Genomic DNA, 14616 nt, shown 5'->3' on the forward strand with positions numbered 1-14616 from the left:
AATCTGTATTTATTTATTCATTTATTTATTTAACATTTGTGTTTGCTTAACATTTTTATTTTATATTTATTAAAACATATTTAATATTTATTTATTAAAACATTTAACATTTATTTATTAAATATTTCATTGAACATCTGTATTTATTTAACATTTGTATTTAGTCATTCATTTTTTATTATATTTATTTATTTGTCTGCTTGTTTAACAATTTTTTATCATATTTTTATTTATTTGTTTATTTATTGATTTATTTACTTGTTTATTTATTTGGCCTGTGATAAAAGCAGTTTGTATCAAAGAAATGCACATTTAAGCATTTAGCATGGTTTTGCATAATGATAGATTCAGTTTACTTTAAAGTAGATGTGTTTAAAGAGAAATTAATGAAAACTGCTTATAATGTATAGCCACAATTCTGAAATGAGTCATTTTTCTATAAATAGATAGAAATGTTACTTTTTATATGCATTTAAATATACTACAGGTCTGTTAAATGTATGATTTTGACTGGCTATTAAACAATAAGAGCCAATCATCAATGATAACCATTTTCTTTTAAACAATTAGTTTCCTTAACAATTTTATGTTGATTAACTATTTTATATACCGTACATATTCCTGCATGAACTATTTTTGTTTTAATATTTTTCAAGTGCATATGGAGAAATTAATGATCTGAATAAGAATGTATTTTTTTCTGTCAGTTACTACAACAATAGAGTCGATCATGTATCCTCTTTGGCATATTTATTTTAGTAGATGTGAACAGCTTTTAGAGTAAATCTCTGAGCTGCTGTCTCATAATCACAGCAATTTTGCAGCATCATTAAATGATGATCAAATGATAAACAGTTTTAAATTGTACATCCAGATGTGCAGAGTAATTGAGTACACCTTCAGTATTTCAAACAGCAGCTGTACTTTTAAAGCAAACCACAGTGTTACAGATAAAATCTTTATATATATATATATATATATATATATATATATATATATATATATATATATATATATATATATATATATATATATATATATATATATATATATATATATAATCTTGTGTTATTATTTTGGGGGTGCCATGTGTGATTACCGACAGTCTATTTTGGAGCCAGATCAGTCTCAGAAATAAAACATTTACAATATAATATGCATATATAATTCACATTTACAAAATTCAATTATTTTATACAAAAATCAATTGCTAAATTTTAAACACAATTCACAAACATGCTAGTTCAATTCGTTATTCAAAACACAATTAATAAATATACAAATTCGATTTGTAAATTCAAACGCAATTTATAAATATGCAAAACACAATTTGTAAATTCAAAAAACAATTAGTAAATTCAGAAAACATATTATAAATATGCAAATCCAATGCGTAAACTCACAACCCAATTGATAAATGCACAAATTCAATTTGTAAATTCAGAACACATCATAAATATGCAAATCCAATTCTTAAATTGAAACACAATTCGTAAATGCACAAATTCAATCTGTAAATTCAGAACACAATTCATACATACACAAATCCAATTTGTAAATTCAGAACACTATTCAGAAATATGCAAATCCACTTTGTAAATTCAAAACACAGTTCGTTAATGGACAAATCCAATTCAAAATTCAAACAAAATGTCCATGTTGAAAATTGAAACACAATTGGAAAATGCAAAGCATACCTCATAAATACAAAACACAATTCGTAAATGAAAAACACAATTTATAAATTCAAAACACAATTCATAAATGGAAAACAATTCGTAAATTCAAAACACAATTCGTAAATACAGAACAGAATTTGTAAATTAAAACACAATTCATAAATTCAAAACACAATTCATAAATTCAGAACACAATTCATAAATTCTGAACAAAATTCGTAAATGGGAAACACAATTCGTAAATTCAAAACACAATTTGTAAATACAGAACACAATTCATTAATGGAAAACACAATTCGTAAATGGAAAACACAACTCGTGAATTCAGAACACAATTCTTAAATGGAAAACAAAATTCGTAGATGGAAAACACAATTTGTAAATTCAAAACACAATTCGTTAAGGCAAAACATTTATTCATTCATTCATTTTCTTTTTGGTTTAGTCCCTTTACCAATCTGGGCCAACCTATCCAGCAAATGTTTTACGCAGCGGATGCCCTTACAGCTGCAACCCATTTCTGGGAAATATCCATACACACTCATACACTACAGACAATTTAGCTTACCCAATTCATCTGTACCGCATGTCTTTGGGCTTAGGGGGAAACCAAAGCACCCCAAGGAAGCCCATGTGAACGCAGGGGAGAACATGCAAACTCCACACAGAAACGCCAACTGACCCAGCTGAGGCTCGAACCAGCGAACATTTGCTGTGAGTCGACAGCACTATCTACTGCACCAACGTGTCGCCTAAATGCTAAACACAATTCGTAAATTCAAAAAACAATTCGTAAATACACAAATCAAATTGGTATATTCAAAACAATTTGTGAATTAAAAACACAAAATGTAATTCAAACACAATTTGTAAATGTACAAGTCCAGTTCGAAAAAGGAAACACAATTCGCAAATGGAAAACACAATTCGTAAATTCAAAACAAAATTTGTAAAATCAATACATAATTCATAAATACAAAACACAATTTGTTTATTCAAAACACAATTCGTTAATACACAAATCAAATCCATATATTCAAAACAGTTTGTAAATTCAAAACACAAACTGTAAATTCAAACACAATTCGTAAATACAAAAATCAAATTCGTAAATACAAGACAATTCATAAATTCAAAACATAATTCGAAAATACACAAAACACAATTCATAAATACACAAATCCAATTTGTATATTTAGAACACATATTGTAAATTCGAACACAATTCGTAAATATGCAAATCATAATTGTAATTTCAAACACAATTCGTAAATTCAAAACAATTTGTAAAAACAAAACAATTCATAAATGCACACATCCAATTAATTTGGGAATAATGAATATGTATGATTTTTACTTGTGAGTTCACAAATCATGTTTCAAATGTACATATTGGTTTTGTGAATTTATGTATTGTGTTTTGAATTTACAAATTGGATTTTGTAAATTGTGCTGTGCATATATGAGTTTTATTTTTGCAAGCATTATTTTTGAGACAGATCTGACTCCATAGTCTATAAGCACATTATTTGTAACATTTTCATATTATTTTGTAAAGCATCATCAACGCTCAGAGATTTTCTCTTTCATTTGAGTACAGCGCTTCGCCTAATCTAATTGTGCGTCACGTAAAGAGATGAAAGTGTTTCTCTGGCCTCCTGAGATTATTGGCACACGGGTGTTTAATGGCTTCTTTGATGACAGTGTAATGTCTACTTCCCGCCACCATTTCTCTGTGGCTTCTCTCTACACAGCCTTGACTCATAGCCTTCATAAGCAGCTAATATGATAATAAAGCCCATAACTTTAATTGCACACCGTTCACAGATCATATGCTCTCCATCACTGTCCTCCATCACACACTTCTCCGATAGGGAATAATGCTTGGATCCAGATCAATTTCTTATGGTGGTTATTGGATACTATATAGTAACCATATACTGTAGCAAGTAACCATATGGAAAATAATATTGTTATTTATTATATAGCTATCTTTCTAGCTGTCTAGCTGTCTGTCTTTCTGTCTGCCTGTCCATCCATCCATTCCTCCATCTTTCCATCCATCTGTCTGTCCATCTCTCTATCCATCCCACCATCCTTCCATTCTGCCATCTATCCCCATTGCCATCCATTCAACCGTCCTTCAATCCATACATCCATTCTGTCATCTCTCCATCTTTCCATCCATCAATCCATTCATTTATTTTATCTCCCATTCATTCACCCATTCATCCATCCATCCATCCATCGATCCATCCATCCATCCATCCATTCAACCATCCCTCTGTCCCTCTGTCCCTCCATTCATCCATCCATCCATCCATCCATCCATCTTTTAATCCCTCCCTCCATCCATACATCCATCCAACCACCTATCCCTCCACCCATCTATAAATCTCTGTCCATCTATCCATCAATCGATTCTGCCACCCATTCATCCATCCATCCATCCATCCATCCATCCATCCAACCACCTATCGATCCACCCATCTATAAATCTCTGTCTATCTATCCATCAATCCATTCTGCCATCCCCCCATCCATCTATCCCACTATCCATCCATCCATCCACCCATCCATCCATTCTGCCATTCCTCACTCCATCCATCTTTGCCCATCCATCAATCCATCTATTCAACCATCCATCCTCCTCTCTCTTCAACCATTCATTTTGCCATCCATCCATCCCTCCATTCATTCATCCATTCTGACATCTCTCATCCATCTATCTATCCATCCATCTCTCTGTCCATCTATTCATCTATTCTGCAAACCATCCATCCATCTCTCTGTCCATCAATCCATCCATTTATTTCTCCATTTATCGATTCATCCATCCATATCTCTGTTAATCCATCCATTCTGCTATCCCTTCATCCATAAATACATTTATTCATTCTGACATCTCTCATCCATCTGTCTGTCCATCCATTCATTTATTCATTCATCTTTCTGTCCATCCATTCATCTATTCTGCAGACCATCCATCCATCTCTTTGTCCAACCATGAATTCTTGCATTCCTCCATCCATCCAACCATCCATCCATCCATCCACCCATCCCACCGTTCATCCATCCCAAAATCCATCCATCTATTCTGCCATCCCTCCCTCCAGCCATCCTTCCATCTGTCAATATGCCCATCCCTCCATCTATCCCACCATCCATTCATCCTCCCATTCACCTATCCCACCATACATCTATCCCACAATCCATCCATTTATCCATTCTGCCATCCCTCTCTCCCTCCATACATTCATTCGTTCATACTTACATCCATCCATTAACCCATCCATATATGCATCCATCCATCCCTCCATCCATCTCTCTGTTCATCCATCCATTCTGCCATCCTTCCATTCATAAACCCATTCATCAATTCTGTCATCTTCTGTCTTCCATTCCTCCGTCCGTCCGTCCATCCATCCATCCATCCATCCATCCTTGCATCCATCCATCTCTGTTCATCAATCCATCCTTTCTGCCATCCCTCTATTCATTAGTCCATTCATTTATCCATCAATCATACATCCATTATTCTATCCATCCACTCCTCCATCCACATATATATCCATCAGTGTGTGCTTATGACATTTTTTGAAAGTGTTAATATTAAAATATATTTTGTTCTTTCATCAATAACATTAATCGTTAATAATTATATTTAATAATTACATCTATATTATCTGCATTAGTGAACTTTTCTATTCTTATTAAAGACTTATTGAAAATTGAATGTCAATACAGTAGCGAGTTTGTTTGCAACTGTTTTTTATGCACGTACTATGTGCTCTTGTTGTTTAACTCCATTAGGACCAAAGCCAAAATAAACAAAGCAAAATGCAAAAAAAATCTAACTTTTCCATCCATTCCTCATCTGCTCACCATCTAAACACATATATGTGTTGAATAAATAGCAACCACAGGCACCATCTCTTCGCAGTGTCTGTCACGTTAATGAAAATAGTCATGTTCATTAGAAGAAAAAAAAGTGGTTGAAAGCTTGGAGCGGAGGAATCAAATTCTTACCTAGTACTTAAAATCTTATGTCCACCCCTTGGTTTTGAAAGCCAATATGCTTCTTAAGCTTTGCCTTGAGTGTCCTCATATGTATGCGCATTTACAAGCCCCATGTTGTGCATTAATTCAATGGCCTTCATATGTGTTTCATTTTCACGGTCTTGGCTGCTCGATTGATGATCATGCAGGATTCATTTTTCATTGACACCGAGCTCATTTGGAGTTAAGCATTTAGAATTTACTTAAGAAATATATGCACATTGATTGCCTTGAGATTTTCAAGTATTTTTTTTTAGATTGATAAAACCTAATACATGTTATGAAAATATTATGTATGTTTAGTAACTAGAACATGTGTAAGATTGTTGATACTAGCTTATTCTGCCCTATACATTTCTGAAGCTCGCGAATTATGTAGCGAGAAGTACGTATGGCTGCATTTTGTCTTTAAAACAAACGCTACAAGGCTGTATGATGCTGTTTCTTTTCATGCTTACCAGCTGATCGCTTTGCCTGTGAAGCTCTAAACTGAGCTCAGGTACATTCTGTTTTCAATGATCATTCTTGAGATGTTTCAGCAGCTTAATTGGAGTTCACCTGTGATAAATTCAGTTAATTGGACATGATTTGAAATGGCATACATCTGTCTTTATAATGTCCAGGGTTGACAGTGCATGTCAAAGCACAAACCAAGAATGAAGACAAAGGAATTGTCTGTAGACCTCAGAGACAGGATTGTCTCAAGGCACAAGGCTGGGAAAGGTTACAGAAAAATTTCTGCCACTCTGAAAGTTCCAATGAGCACAGCGGCCTCCATCATTCGTAAGTGGAAGATTTCTGGAACCACCAGGACTCTTTCTAGAGCTGGCCGGCCATTTAAGCTGAGTGATCGGGGGAGAAGGGCCTTAGTCAGGGAGGTGATTAATAACTCAATAGTCACTCTGTCTGAGCTCCAGCCTTCTTCTGTGGAGAGAGGAGAACCTGACAGAAGGAAAACCATCTGTGCAGCAATCCACCAATCAGACCTGTATGGTAGAGTGGCCAGACTGAAGCCACACCCTGCCTGGAATTTGCCAAAAAGCATCTGAAGGACTGTCAGACCACAATAAACAAAATTCTCTGGTCTGATGAGAATAAAATTTAACTCTTTGGAGTGCATGCCAGGCGAAAACCACGCACTGCTAATCACCAGCCTGATACCATCCCTACAGTAAAGCATGGTGGTGGCAGCATCATGCTGTGGGGATGTTTTTCAGCAGCAGGAACTAGAAGACTAGTCAGGATAGAGGGAAAGAAAAATGCAGCAATGTACAGAGACATCCTGAATGAAAATCTGCTTCAGAGTGCTCTTGACCTCAGACTGGGGTGACGGTTCATCTTCCAGCAGGACAATGACCCAAAGCACAGTGCCAAAATATCAATGGAGTGGCTTCACAAAAACTGTGTGAATGTCCGTGAGTGGCCCGAGCCCAGACCTAAATCCTATTGAACACCTCTGGAGAGATCTGAAAATGGCTGTACACTATCGCTTTTCATACAACCTGATAGAGCATGAGAGGTACTGCAAAGAGGAATGAGCAAAAATTCCCAAAGACAGGTGTGCCAAGCTTGAGGCATGTTATTCAAAAAGACGTTAGGCTGTAATGGCTGCCAAAGGTGCATCAACAAAGTATTGAGCAAAGGCTTTGCATAATGATGTACATATGATTTTTTCACATTGTCATATGAGGTATTGTGTGTAGGATTTTGAGAAAATAAATTAATTTTATCCATTTTGGAATAAGGCTATAACATAAAAAATGTGAAAACAGTGAAGTGCTTTGAATACTTTCTGAATGCATTGTATACTGTAAGCCACTGATGCTTTACCATGTTTTCTTATATTTTAGTGTATACCATTTTTACATTTTTACATTTAGTCATTTAGCAGACGCTTTTATCCAAAGCGACTTACAAATGAGGACAAGGAAGCAATTTACACAACTAAGAGCAACAATGAATAAGTGCTGTAGGCAAGTTTCAGGTCTGTAAAGTCTAAGAAGGGAAGTATTAGTAGTTTTTTTTTTTTTTTTTTTGTACAGTTAGTGTGATATTCAAAGAGGTAATTGCAGATTAGGAAGTGAAGTGGAGACTAAATAGTTGAGTTTTTAGTCGTTTCTTGAAAGTAGCAAAAATATGGAGCGCTTCACGGATTTGCGTGTCATCCTTTCGCAGGGGCCATGCTAATCTTCTCTGTATCTATCCAATTTTAGTATATGTGCCAGATCAGACCAATTTTAGTATATGTACCAGATCAGACCAATTTTAGTATATGTACCAGATCAGTTTGTGCATGCAAAAGGTCTGCAAAGCTCATAATCTTCTGCAAAAGGGATGTATACAATATAACAGACAACAGTGCCTAAAACCTGCCTAAATACCACGTGCATCAATCTTAATTTAGATTTTTTTTTTCTTGTTTTCGAACTGTCACCTGTCAAGATGTCACTGTATATATTAACTGCTTTCAAAATCTGCCTCAGGGCAATATTAATGTTGTTGTATCATGCCATACAATTCTACCACATTGTTTCTAAATATATTGTCTCCAAGTGCAGCCAAGACGAGGGTGGATATTCAGTGCTCTCACTGCTGCATAAAGTACAGGCAGCTCTCACTGTCCATCTCTTTGTTTCTAGTAAAAACAAAATTCAAAGCAAAAAAAAAAAAAAAAATTACATACTTAATATATTGTAAAAATAGATTCATTACTTTAAAAAGATAAATAAATAAATGTGATGTTACTGGCATCACAGTAAGTGGGGCAGTGGGTACGTTCGCCACACAGCAAGAAGGTCACTGGTTCAAGCCTCGGCTGGGTCAGTTAGCATTTCTGTGTGAAGTTTGCATGTTCTCCTTGTGTTCGCGTGGGTTTCCTCTGGGTGGTCTGCGGTTTCCCCCACAAGTCCAAAGACGTGATACAGGTGAATTGGGTATGCTAAAATTGACCGTAGTGTATAAATGTGTGTGAATGAGTGTGTATGGATGTTTCCCAGTGATGTGTAGCAGCTGGAAAGGCATCCGTTGCGTAAAACATATGCTGGATAAGTTGGCAGTTCATTCCGCTGTGGTGACTCCAGATTAATAAAGGGATATCTGCTTAATAAAGGGATATTTGTAGTTTGTTCAAACTACAAATTTAAAATCAGCTGAAACCACACGATTCTTGAGGTCTTTTTGGGGACAGCCTAATTGTTTTACGTTCAATCAACTTAAATTAGTAAAAACTTTAAGAAGTTAACTTAATTCCTTTATGTTGTCCTAACATAAATCAATTGTGTGGAATAGGGTTGGCAATCGAAAATCAATTTCGATGCTGCAATCGAATACTTAGATCAAGAATCGCATACTTGCTATAAAATTGAAATTCCGATTCCTGTTATCAATTCCTGTACGTGTGCACATTTTTAATTTTGTCATTTGACAATCTGCCAGGAATTTCCATGCTGGTGAGCATCTTGAATTAGCTGTCATCTAAACATTATTGTGATCTAACATGGAATGCAACAAGCTCAAAAGGCTACAATGGCAAGGCTAAGTGTGATCATTACAATTACAATTTAATCACAACCAACATGCAAAGCATTTGCAGTTGGTTCACAAACTTCAAATTAAAAGAATAAACCAGGCAGGGGCATCCTAAGACAACATTCTGGAATACCCGGGGGGGACGAGGGAGGGTGTGTCCAGAATGTGCTGTTAGCCTGGAAAGCAAATGTTGTCAGGGCTTTGTCACTTTTGTTCCACGATACTTTCATCCCCACTCTCCCCTATTTTATTTTTTACAATGGAATTAAACTAGGAATTGATAAGAATCGAAATTGATAAGCTCAATTGAAATTAGAATCAGAATCAATAAAATTCCAACAATACTTAATCCTAGTGTGAAACCCAGCAATTTTTACAGTGTTGAAATCATTTTTTAATAATTATGCACATAGTTCATTTACTTAATAATTTTAAGTCATTACTCCCTTTTACACATACAGACCTTTCCGGAAAATGACCGCCAATTTTCCAAAAAGATCTGTATGTGTGAACAGGCCCTTTTTGAAAATATCGATAAATTAGTTTCAGCAATTTTCCGTAAAGAGAAACATTACCTGCAATTTGCTGGAATGCTGTGCTGTGTGAACGCAGAAGGAAGATGCCGGAAAGAGCATGTTCACATCTAGAACGTGCTGACTTGAGTCGTCTACTTTAGCCAATCAAAACACTCAGAGGCTTTCACATCCACGGTGATTAGGAAGATTAAATCCTTTGAGTATTTTTTCCTGACACATTTAGCTGCTAGATGTTTGTCAGATAACATTTCTGTTACTTCTTAATGCCAAATTGGTAAAAATACCAATCAAATGCTTATGATAAGCCGTTGTTTGTTTACCTTCAAGCTCTGACGCGTGTGCACGTAAAGCAGCCGGTGAACGCCAGCACACAGACACATTTTATGATTCTCGACATGCGAAAGTGTTTTCATCAAAGTTGTTCACAATACTGATCCATCCACAGAGTTTGCAATGAAGTTAAATGTTTACAAATACAAGCGCAGGCGTTTAGAGCTCATTTCTGGTTAATTATGTCAGAATTTACCGGCATTTTGGAATGGATGTGTGATTGGTCTTTTCTGTAAAAATACCGTAACGTCCTCGCCTGTGTGAACAGCGCTTTTTTAAATTTACCTGTAAAGTCGTTACGGAAATTTTCTGGATATTTTCTGGTATTACTATGTGAAAGGGGCCAATGATAAGTTTACTCACTATTTCAAGTCAAGACAATCAGCTAATCGGATTTTACAGGGCATGTTTTGTGCACAATGTCAAAACAAGGGCTTAATGGACCTAACTTCTTAAACATTTAAAGTTGGGATCTCACTGTTGCACATTTGCAATGTTTTGATTTGATAAACAGGAAGTGTTTTTTTTTTTTTTTTCAAAACTGTTCTATGAAAAACACAACAATGTTTCCCGTGTGTAACCTTTATTTTTAACAGTGTGCTTGAAAGAAGAGTGACATTAGATATTTTTAAATGTACACTTATGTCAAACATTAATTGCACCATCAACACCCAGTTTTCATGTGTTCGATTTCAGTGGAATGACTTGGTTAAATGTGTGACATCGGACAATGCTCTACAACAAATAAATCCAGCTTACCGATAATGAGGGATAAAAGCTGATGAATGACTTCCAGGTGATTAATGATATTAAAGATTTGCGGTGGTTCTCTCTGACCGATTGGTCGCGTTATTTGCATGGCTGTTTGTTTTAGTCTCAACCGTGGCAAACTGCCATGTTGGCTGAATATACATAATAATCTCTAGCGGGATCAATGGAACAAAATTGCGGGGTAATTAAAAATTGATTATAAACCACAAGGAGAACTTGAAATGATGGATATCAAGATGTTAATGTCAAAAAAGGATGTTAGGGTTCACAAAACATGAGCGTTCTCTAATAAGGGATATATGTTGAACTTTACACCTTCAAAATCTATCGCCATGCTCACATTTGTAAATCTCTTTAATGGTGTTGGGAGGAAGTGATGTGGCTTGCATTTCAAACTGATATTATCCCGATATAGAAAACAGCATATTAATAATATATTAGTTACATTAGTAGGCGGCAGAATATTTAAAACTAGCTTCAAACGCTGCTTCACTTTTTAAAAAGGCGTCCTCTGAAAACCGAAGTATAAAAAAAAAAGAAATCTTGTGGCAAAATCCAGTGAAGATGAAAATAAACAAGATGCCAGCATCTTCTGCTGCTCTGATGAAAAATACAGAAAATATTTCAACATTATATAACATGCAGAATCAACACAGATGCCTACACACTGGCCAGTAATCAATGGAGGTGATATATATATATACAAACTAAATAAACTCAAAAATAAACATGCTTGACTAAATGACTGGTTTGTTAGCAGTGTGTGAAACATAATCCTTCACATGAATCCCTATGTGCTTTTATAGCGTTTGTTTGCTGTGAAGCTCTTTTTTTTCTTGAATTGATATAGTGTTTGCTTTACTCTAGGCATCTGATGGACATGACGGAGTGCAGCTCAACCATTTGTCTCAATTACAGGCCAAATACCTCTGAAAAAGGCAGTGAGTGGCATCTAATGGAGTCCTGATTGGTACGTTTGGACTTTGTGTTTGTCTTTGATTGTTGTGTCCATGGCCAATGAACTGTTTGGTTCTGTTCCTTTTCTCTCTCGGTTTTCTCTTGCTCACCATTCGCAGATAAAGCCAGCAGAATAGAAGGAATTCGCAGTCTTGTTTTTGACATTAGGGTTTTGATCTGTGTATTTTAAAAATGTAGAAAGTTGATCAAATGTTATGAATTGGTCATTTGATGGACAGTACTGTTCGAGTCTCAGACCACTATTATTTTTAACAAAAAATGGTTTTAAGCAGTGTTAGGGGTAATTAGTTGTGAATTAATTAGCTAGTGTAAATGAAACAGTAAAGTGAGAGATTACTTGTTCCTTTTTAATTTCATTTTTAATTAAAGTTACTGATATTATGCTTGCCCTAAATACTGTAAACAAATCTAACTTTTGTATATGTAAATTAATTTTGAGAAACAGTTATTTATTTATTCATTTGCCTTCGGATGAGTCTCTTTATTTCAAGAGTTCACTTTGCTGATGATTGATTATAAAGCTTGTTTGGCATGCTGTCCTGGGAGAAAGCCCTTGAGCTCATAAGATCCTCAAGCCCGGGGCTCCCTCCTGTTTGCAAGGCGAGAGGGGAGTTTGAGCTCAGGTAGATCTCGTGAACTCCCCTGCTGTAGTAGCTAATGAACAGTGATTGCTCTTAAGAGATAACTACTTACTAGGTGCATGTCTATGGTGTATTTATATCCCTGTGTTTAGTTAGTCCCCTGTCTGGTCTTAAACATCATTCCTGTGAAGTTCTCCCTGTGATTCTTGCGTGGATATGTCCAGTGCTTGTAGTAAGTGTCTTTGTTAATAAATACGTGTTTTGAAAACACCTGTGATTTCAGTGCATCACTATAGTAGAGAATGAAAACGTGACAGTATGTCTGCATTTTCTTTAGGGCGGTATGACGCAGATCCTTTTTGGGCTTACCAGCTGGCCGCTGACTTCCATATAGACTGCTTTCCTGCTTTTACCAGTTTGTCCAGTAGCTCGCCATGTATGTCAGTAGACTTGAGGTGCAGAGAGAAGATGACCACAAAGGGCGGGGTTCGAGTCTGGCAAAGAATGGTTTCAGAAAGCAGGTAAGAAAAAAACAGAAGCCAAAACATGAAGTAAACAAGTAAATAACAATGTGAGAATGTGGTAAAATCTGAAAATGTGGTAAAAATCAGGGGCCTCATGTATCAACGCTGCGTACGCACAAAAACTTTGCGTACGCCAGGTTTCATGCTCAGAATCGCTCACGTTTGGATTTACTAACGATGAAATAAACGTGAGAATGTGCTTCATGATGAGTTCAGGAATGAGTTCAGCAGATGCTGTGTTCGAACCGAGTTCATGCTCGAACGTGTCAAAACATGTTGACATGCGTTTTACTAGCTCAGACTGTTAAGGGTATTCCAACATTTTGCACCTATACATCTCACTATCTCTTTTTTTAACCCAACTGTGTTAACCGCATCAGCTAAACTCTCCCCACTCTATTTTTTTTTTCATTTGTTGTTAAAATCGGAGGACAAACTTGCAAATAACACAGTTTTTCACTGGTCTACCTCCGAAAGGAGCACCTCCAATTCACATTCTGTTCAAAGTTTCTCTTTTTGCTTGCTTTTGCCATTGCTTTTTCGTTTTTGCCAAAGTTTTGCCAAAGTAGAGTCATTAGCATATTCATATGGGGGAGGAGGCAGGGAGGGAGGCATAAAACACTATTGGTTAGGTTGATAGGGTGGGTCGGTTGATCAGTTAGTCAGTCAGTCAACAGAAGCCTCTGGTGGATTTTCGTGAGAACTGCAGGCGTGAATAAAACTTGTGAGAGAAACTTGAGATTTAAAAAGGGTACATAGCGACCTCTGGTTAATTTACAAAAACTGCAAAGAAATGTACATCCTGGGATGTATTAGGCACTTTCCAAAAATGTATATAGCGGTACGTTTTCAGAAAGAAATTTTTTTTTGAAATTATAGCACAAATAGCACAAATAGCAGTTTTTACAATCAATCAATCAATGTTTATGACTATATGACTTTTTTTTTCCAACATTAAACTAAGTATATCTTACAGTACATATCAACTCCCTTGACAGATGTCTGTATCTTCAGAGTAAGTTAGCATTACAATTTACACATCTAAACAAGCAAACTTTAGCAACCATTTACTCAGACTCAGTAACAGCTATCCACCGTCCTCCTCCATTATTTATCTAAATATAATTGCTCCAAAAAAATAAATATCCAGGCTTTATATTTGTCTAACAGTGCGCTGCAGTCTCATGTGGCCGCCGCTTCTCAATTTTCCAGCAACCCCACGATCCTCTGCTGCCAGACGAACCCTTGCTCTATCTACAGCTGTGAAGCTCTGTTCTCTATACAGCCCAACGCTGACATTATTTATTCATGCGCTGCTGAGCGGAAGTCAGATCTGAAACACAGGAGGCACGAGCGGCTCATGAAAGAGCTGCTGCTAGTTACTCATTCATTCACTGTGGTAGAAAACCTCAAACGCTGATCTAAATGAATGCAACAATGCATGAGTAAAGCGTGGGTCCCCGAAGAGGGGAAATACATTTAGTGTTAAGGAGGAGGCTTTTCAGGTACACCCAACCCTCTTGTTTATTGAAGAAGAAAATATACAGTTTCTGAGGTTCTCTTTAAATCTGAGAGTCAGTCATTGGTTTATAGGCATCCCGATTCTGAAGACAAAATAACATTCAAATTC

The 14616-nt window shown here is 36.1% G+C and overlaps 1 long non-coding RNA gene and 1 other non-coding gene across 2 annotated transcripts in view; one reads left to right on the top strand and one right to left on the bottom strand.

Moving 5' to 3' along the window:
• Nucleotides 1-12983, top strand: part of LOC141384443 (uncharacterized) — a 196225-nt gene extending 183242 nt beyond the window's left edge. Inside the window, exons 3-5 of the long non-coding RNA XR_012405416.1 lie at nucleotides 11771-11873; nucleotides 12615-12694; nucleotides 12800-12983. This is a non-coding gene — a long non-coding RNA (uncharacterized lncRNA). The remainder of the gene's footprint in view (nucleotides 1-11770; nucleotides 11874-12614; nucleotides 12695-12799) is intronic.
• LOC137496059 (U6 spliceosomal RNA) lies at nucleotides 7869-7970 on the bottom strand. The gene has a single exon (XR_011016154.1). It is a non-coding gene; the product is annotated as a U6 spliceosomal RNA (small nuclear RNA).
• Nucleotides 12984-14616: the final 1633 nt, after the last annotated feature.

The sequence above is a fragment of the Danio rerio genome, chromosome 1 (genome assembly GCF_049306965.1).
Source record: "Danio rerio strain Tuebingen ecotype United States chromosome 1, GRCz12tu, whole genome shotgun sequence".
Lineage (NCBI taxonomy): Eukaryota > Metazoa > Chordata > Actinopteri > Cypriniformes > Danionidae > Danio > Danio rerio.